This window comes from Heterocephalus glaber, unplaced genomic scaffold (genome assembly GCF_053883595.1).
Source record: "Heterocephalus glaber isolate CG9 unplaced genomic scaffold, H.glaber_assembly_v1.0 deba00000347, whole genome shotgun sequence".
Classification (NCBI taxonomy): Eukaryota; Metazoa; Chordata; class Mammalia; order Rodentia; family Bathyergidae; genus Heterocephalus; species Heterocephalus glaber.
This window is the reverse complement of record NW_028258143.1, coordinates 11,083,681-11,090,210: the sequence shown is the minus strand read 5'-3', so window position 1 is coordinate 11,090,210 and position 6,530 is coordinate 11,083,681. Positions and strand designations below refer to the sequence as shown.

General features: G+C 38.9%; 1 long non-coding RNA gene across 1 annotated transcript in view; it reads left to right on the top strand.

The window, feature by feature from the left end:
* The first annotated feature begins 508 nt into the window (after positions 1 to 508).
* LOC110344312 (uncharacterized) overlaps positions 509 to 6,530 on the top strand; it is a 136,756-nt gene continuing 130,734 nt past the window's right edge. Inside the window, exons 1-2 of the long non-coding RNA XR_002386802.2 lie at positions 509 to 997; positions 2,583 to 2,671. This is a non-coding gene — a long non-coding RNA (uncharacterized LOC110344312). The remainder of the gene's footprint in view (positions 998 to 2,582; positions 2,672 to 6,530) is intronic.

Below are 6,530 nucleotides of genomic sequence, written 5' to 3'. Positions count from 1 at the left end.
CCAATCATGATTGCAACAGCTGACATTCTGTTTTCTCATTAGGAGGGGTGGAGTGGAGTGGTAAAGAGCTTGGAGCCTGAAGTCTGATTGAGGTTTAACACTGGCTAGCTCAGTTACTAAACCTCTGCAGGCCCTGGCATAACAGCACCGACCTTTTTGCGAGGATTGAAGGCACTGCATACACAGAGTTCAGCCCAGTTAGAATCACTGTTGTTGATATTATCATTGCCATTAGTGCTCAGGGACTCATCAGCACAGTAGTTCTATCATGAGGTTCTCCTTTCCAAGGATTTCTTTACATTTTTTATTCTTTTCTAAGTTTATCTCTGCTCGCCTCAGTGGGTCTTTAAGTGGACATTCAACACCTGTCAGGTGGCTTGCAGTAGTTCAATGCTGTGGGGTGACAAAAAGACTCACTGGTTTTTCTAGGGAGTCTTTTGTTGGAAGGGAACTGAGTGTAGACATATCCAACACCAGGTAGTTACTGGGCTTTGGTGGTCACTTCTAGAGGTGATTTCTAGGTTCTTTCTGTCTGGAACAAAGAATTGAACAAAAGAAGCGTAAACAGTGGCAAAATTTAACGTTTATTAAAGGTAAGAAAAAAGATCTGCAGAGTGAGTTTGGACTAGGTAAAAAAGAGAGAAAAAAATACAGCGTAGGGTTGGGGGTATGGTGAAGAGCCCATAGCCAATGCTTAATGGCGACTGCCACTCTTTTATATTTCCCCTGCTGGAGTCACATCCAGATCATCTTATCAAAAACCGATCGAGTTCTCGCGAGAAGTTCAAATGCCAGCCGTTGAGAACTGTTCTGCGCATGTGTCCTGGGATTACTAGATTGCGCCTACTTTGTCATCCAGTTTTAGCCATACCCTACCTTCCTACCTCAGTAGGATATGATTTGGTGATTCTATATGCTAACCTGTAGAGGAGAGTCTGTATTAGGAAAGACGTGGAGAAGAACTGCGTTTCTCCTCTGCTATGCATTAGAACTCTAGGTACGCCACTGCCCTTCTAGGATCTCTTTTCCTGTCTGTAAAGCCATGGAGCTGCTTAGCATTTTTCAAAATTTTAGACTAGCATTGACAGTAAGAAGTGTCCACAATTTTTCATTGTGATCCTCATAACCATGCGTATAACTGAAACAAAAATTTTGCCAAACAATACTTGCCCTTACTACATGAAATTCTCTGGGTTGTCTATTTCCTTTAAAACTCAGCTATAACCCGTCATATTGACTTGCTGACCCTAATGATTCAGTCTGACAAATCCTGGACTAGATGTTTCCTCAGGGGCCTTTCAACCTGAACTTTATGCAATTTTAGATCTACAGGGGCTGGACGGGTTTAAAAGAAGAAGGAATAATTAATCTCCTAGGGTAATAACTGGTGAGAGCCCAGCTAGATTAAATTTAAAAATTGTATATATGGTTGGCTCCCATATCGGCTTCCTAGAATTCAAGGACATGGTTTAAAGGAAAAGAGGAGGCTAATTGTTGGGATTCATTTGCTGGAGCATGATGAGGCTACAAAGGGTAAAAATGTTCATTACTCATTGGATTTGGGCTTTCATTTGTGGAAAGAGAAGTAATAATCCTGTCATTGAAGGTCATTCCCGAGTATGGGAATTCTGGAAAGAATCCACTTTTCTCAGGGAGAAGCTAAACAAAACAAAACAAAACAACACCCAGTTTGTTTTAATCCCTAAATGGATGCTGTCCTGTGAGTGAGGGGACTTGGGAGAAACAACTTCCCTGCCTAGGTAAATGTTTGTTTTTGCCCTAATGTGTTTGTGCCTTTGCTTGACTGCTTAACAGATAGGCATCTAGAAACACAAACTTCAGGAGAAACTGAAAACAGGACAACAAACAGAGCCCACCACCCAGCCCCAAACAAAATACCAACATGTGACCTCCCATTTAACCCATTTTCAGACTGCCAGCCCTTGAGTTTACTTTTCCTAGAGGAGCCCCCACTCACCAGAGGCCTCCTTGGGACTGTGCTCTGTGTGTGTGGGTGGGTGGGTGGGTGGGTGGGGGGTTGGAACATTCAGCAAGTTCTATTGAAACACTTTATGTTATCCAGAGTTAATTGGAAGATGTTTCTCTCTTTCTATGTTTTAACAGATAATTCTGCCTTGTCCTTTGCACCTAAGGAAACTCCTGTAATACTCAGTAACTTTTCTCCTGAGATCTATGGCTCTTGTAAAGTCTATGTCTTTCCAAATGCTTCCTTCAGTCTGGAACAAGGGCCTGATCAACACTGGAGGAGGAAGCCCCTTAGGGAAAATAACAGTCTGAAGGGTCATGGAGGCAGCTTTGGCTTGAAGTCAAGGCTTCTTTCCCAGGCTTTCCAGCTGTTATCTGCCTTCAATTTTGGTTAAGATCACAGACTTGGGGTCAGTAAGTTGTACATGTCACTGAGCCTGCATGCCTCTGTAAAAATGTGGTTAATAATGGTAGGGGATCTATAGAATTAAGTTATATATATAACATATAACACATAGAAAATGTTTACAATACATGGTATGTTATTCAGTAAAGGGCAGCCAGTAAGGTTAGTGTGGAACTGTTCATTATTTTAGGAAGAAAGTGACAAATTCAAAGATGGAGATAGAATGAAGCTAAAGAACAATCACTTGCCTGAGGCCATTTGAGGAAAAAAACCAAGAAGGTATGAGATCCTATAACCTAGCCTGTCCATCCAGCCTTAACAGGATGTGAGACAGGATGCCACACAATCATTTTTTTTTTTTTTGGGTATGTTATAGTTCCAGAGCATTACACTTTTAATTACCTTTATTTAAATAACAAGCACTTTTATTAAATAGTTAAAGGCACAGATTCTCAAATGCTTTCTTGTTTCTAAACATTTTCTTTTCTTTTTTTTCTCTTTTTTCTTTTTAAATTTTATTTTATTGGTACAATTTAGGTATACAATATAATGACATTCATCATTGGAATTTGCACCTTTACATAAACTCTCTTGGTTCTTGTTTTTCCCCCTTCCCCTGCCCTCCCTTCAACCCCTCCATCCCTCCCTATTTACAAAGATTTTGTTTCCATTTCTTTATTTTCTCATATTAATTCCATTCCCTTCTTTCCTTTCCCCTACCCCTCCCACTTCCCCTTCCCCTTTGCCCCTTTTCTTCCTATTTCACATTATCTATTATACCTTTTAGTCCTTCTCACACTAGAGACACTTTGGTATTTACACATATATGTCCTATTTATTTCACTTAAGAGTATTGCTTCAATGTGCATCCATTTAGCTATAAATGTCTCTAATTTCTCATTTTTTATGGCTGAGTAGTACTCCATTTTATGAAAAAACCACATTTCCTTTATCCAGTCTCTAGTTGATGGGCAATTGGGCTGCTTCCAAGTTTTAGCTAGTACAAATTATGCTGCTATGAACATGGGTGCACATATATCACTGTGGTATGATTTTTTAAATTCTTTGGGGAAGATCCCCAGCAGGGGAATAGCTGGGTCAAATGGGACTTCCAGTCCTAGTTTTTTGAGGTAGTTCCATACTGATTTCCTCAGTGGTTGCACCAGTCTACACTCCCCCCAGCAGTGGAGCAGTGTTCCTCTGTTTCCGCAGCCCCACCAGCATTTGTTATTGGTTGATTTCATGATAGCAGCCATTCTTTCTGGAGTGAGGTGAAATCTCAGTGTTGTTTTCATTTGCATCTCTCAAATGACCAGTGATGTTGAGCATTTTTTCATGTATTTCTTTGCTATTGCTACTTCTTTGTCTGAGAAATGTCTGTTCATTTCAGATGCCCATTTTCAGATTGGGTCTTTAAATTTGGGAGGTCTGATTTTTTTTAAGTTCTTTATAGATTTGAGAGCGTAGACCTTTGTCTGAGGAACAGAAGGTGAAAATTTTTTCCCACATTGTGTGTTGTCTCTTCACACTGCTGGTGGTTTCTCTTGCTGTGCAGAAGCTTCTTAATAAGAACGGATTCCACTTGTTGATTGTTTGTGCTAGTTCATGGACAACTGAGGTTTTGTTCATAAAATCTTTTCCTACACCAATGTCTTCAAGAGTTCTACTTAACCTCTTCCAGCCATTTCAGCATTTGTATATTAATATTTAGATCTTTAATCCATTTTGATTTTAGTTTAGTACATGGTGAGAGATATAGGTCTAGTTTTAATCTTTGGCAAGTTGAAATCCAATTTTTCCAGCACCATTTATTAAAGAGGCTATCTTTCCTCCAGTGAGGGTGTTTGGCTCCTTTGTCGAAGATGAGGTAGTTGAGTGTGTCTGGAGATGTTTTGCATCTTCTAATCTGTTCCACTGGTCCTCAGGTCTGTTGCTTTGCCAGTACCATGCTGTTTTTATCACTGAACCTTTGTAGTATAGTTTCAAGTTGGGGTTGTGATACCCCCTGCCATGTCTCTGTTGCCTAGAATTGCTTTTGCTATTCTGGGTCTCTTCTTATTCCAAATGAATTTTTGGATTGTTTTCTCAAGGTCCATGAAGTATGCTGCTGGGATTTCAATTGAGATTGCATTGAATCTATATAGCAGTTTTGGAAGTATGGCCATTTTCACTATGTTGATCCTTCCTACCCAGGAGGAGGGGATGTCTTTCCATTTTCTGATATCATTTTCAATCTCTCTTTTCAGAGTGTTATAGTTTTCAGAGAAGAAGTCTTTGATTTCTTTTGTTAGGTTGATTCCTAGGTATTTCAGTTTTTTGAATGCTATTGTGAAAGGAATTGTTTACCCTCTTTCTTTTTATTTTTGGTACCGGGGATCGAACTCGGGTCCTTACATTTGCAAGGCAAGAGCCGGAACCACTGAGCTAAATCCCCAGCCCAGTTTGCCCTATTTCTGTCTCAGAGTCTGTTGTTCATGTAGAGGAAAGCTATTGATTTTTGTGTGTTGACCTTGTATCCAGCTACTCTACTGAATTTGGTTATTAAGTCTAGAAGACTTTTGGTGGAGTTCTTGGGGTCTTCTATATAGAGTATCATGTCATCTGCAAATAATAACAATTTGACTTCTTCAGTTCCTCTCTTTATTCCTTTTATTTCTTTCTCTTGTCTAATTGCCGTGGCTAATGTTTCCAAAACTATATTGAACAACAGTGGTGATAGTGGACATCCTTGTCTTGTTCCTGATTTTAGTGTGAAGGATTTCAGTTTTTGACCATTTAGTATGAGATTGGCTGTTGGTTTTTCATAGATGGCTTTTATCAGATTGAGGTAGAGACTATTTATTCCAAGTTTTTGTAGGGTTTTTATCATAACTGCTTTCCTTTTTCTGATAAGGTTGGCTAAGGGTTTGTCAATTGTGTTTATTCTCTCAAAGAACCAACTCATGGCTTCATTGATTTTTTGTATCATTCTCTTAGTTTCCATTGCATTGATTTCTGCTCTGTTCTTTGTAATTTCCTCCCTTGTATGAGCTTTGGGGTTGTCCTGCTCTTCTTTTTCAGAAGCTTGAGGTTCAGCATCAGATTAATTGGGCTCACTCTGTTTTCCTAAAATGAGTATTCACTGCTATGAATTTCCCTCATAAGACTGCTTTCATTTCCCCTAGATTCTGATCTGTTGTATTATCATTGTCATTTAATTGAAGGAACTGTCTGATTTCTTCTTTAATTTCGGCTGTGACCCATTGGTTATTCAGAAATATGTTGTTCAGTTTCCATGTGTTTATGCAATTTTTGGGATTTCTTTTGCTATTGATCTTCAATTTCATTGCACTATGGTCTGATAATATACAGGGGATAACTTCAATTCCTTTGCACTTACTTAAACATGTTCATTGAGTGAGTATGTGGTCTATTTTGGAGAACGACCTATGTGCAGCTGAAAAGATGTGTATTCTGATTTGGTGGGGTGGAATGCTCTGTAAACATTTTTTAAGTTCATTTGTTCAAGAGTTTGATTGTGTTCTAGTATTTCCTTACTTTTTTTTTGTCTAGTTGATCTATCTGTTTGTGACAGTGGGGTATTGAGTTCGCCCAGTACTATTGTATTAGTGCCTATGTGACTTTTTATGTCCATTAGTATTTGTTTTATATAGTTGGGTGCACTAGTGTTTGGTACATATATATTTATGATTGGCATCTCTTTCTGTTGGACTGTTCCCTTTACAAGAATGTAGTGTCCTTCTTTGTCTCTCTTAATCAGTGTTGGTTTGAAATCCACTTGATGTGCAAACAGGATAGCTACTCCTGCTTTTTTTCAGCTTCCTGTCACATGGAGTATTGTTTTCCACCCTTTACCTTTCAGTCTATGAGTTTCTTTTTGAATTGTGTTTCTTGTATGCAGCATATTGTTGGATCTTGCTTCTTGATCCATTCTGCCAGTCTATTTCTTTTGATTGGTCAGTTGAGACTATTAACATTGATAGTTATAACTGATACATATTGACTTATCATTGTCATGACTTTTTCTTTTTTTCGACTTCTCCTCATTTGTGTTTAATTTCTTGTCTTGCCTGATGGCTTCATTCTGCTGGGTTTCCTGGGGTTGTGATCCTTGTTGTCCTTTTGTAGGACATTGTTT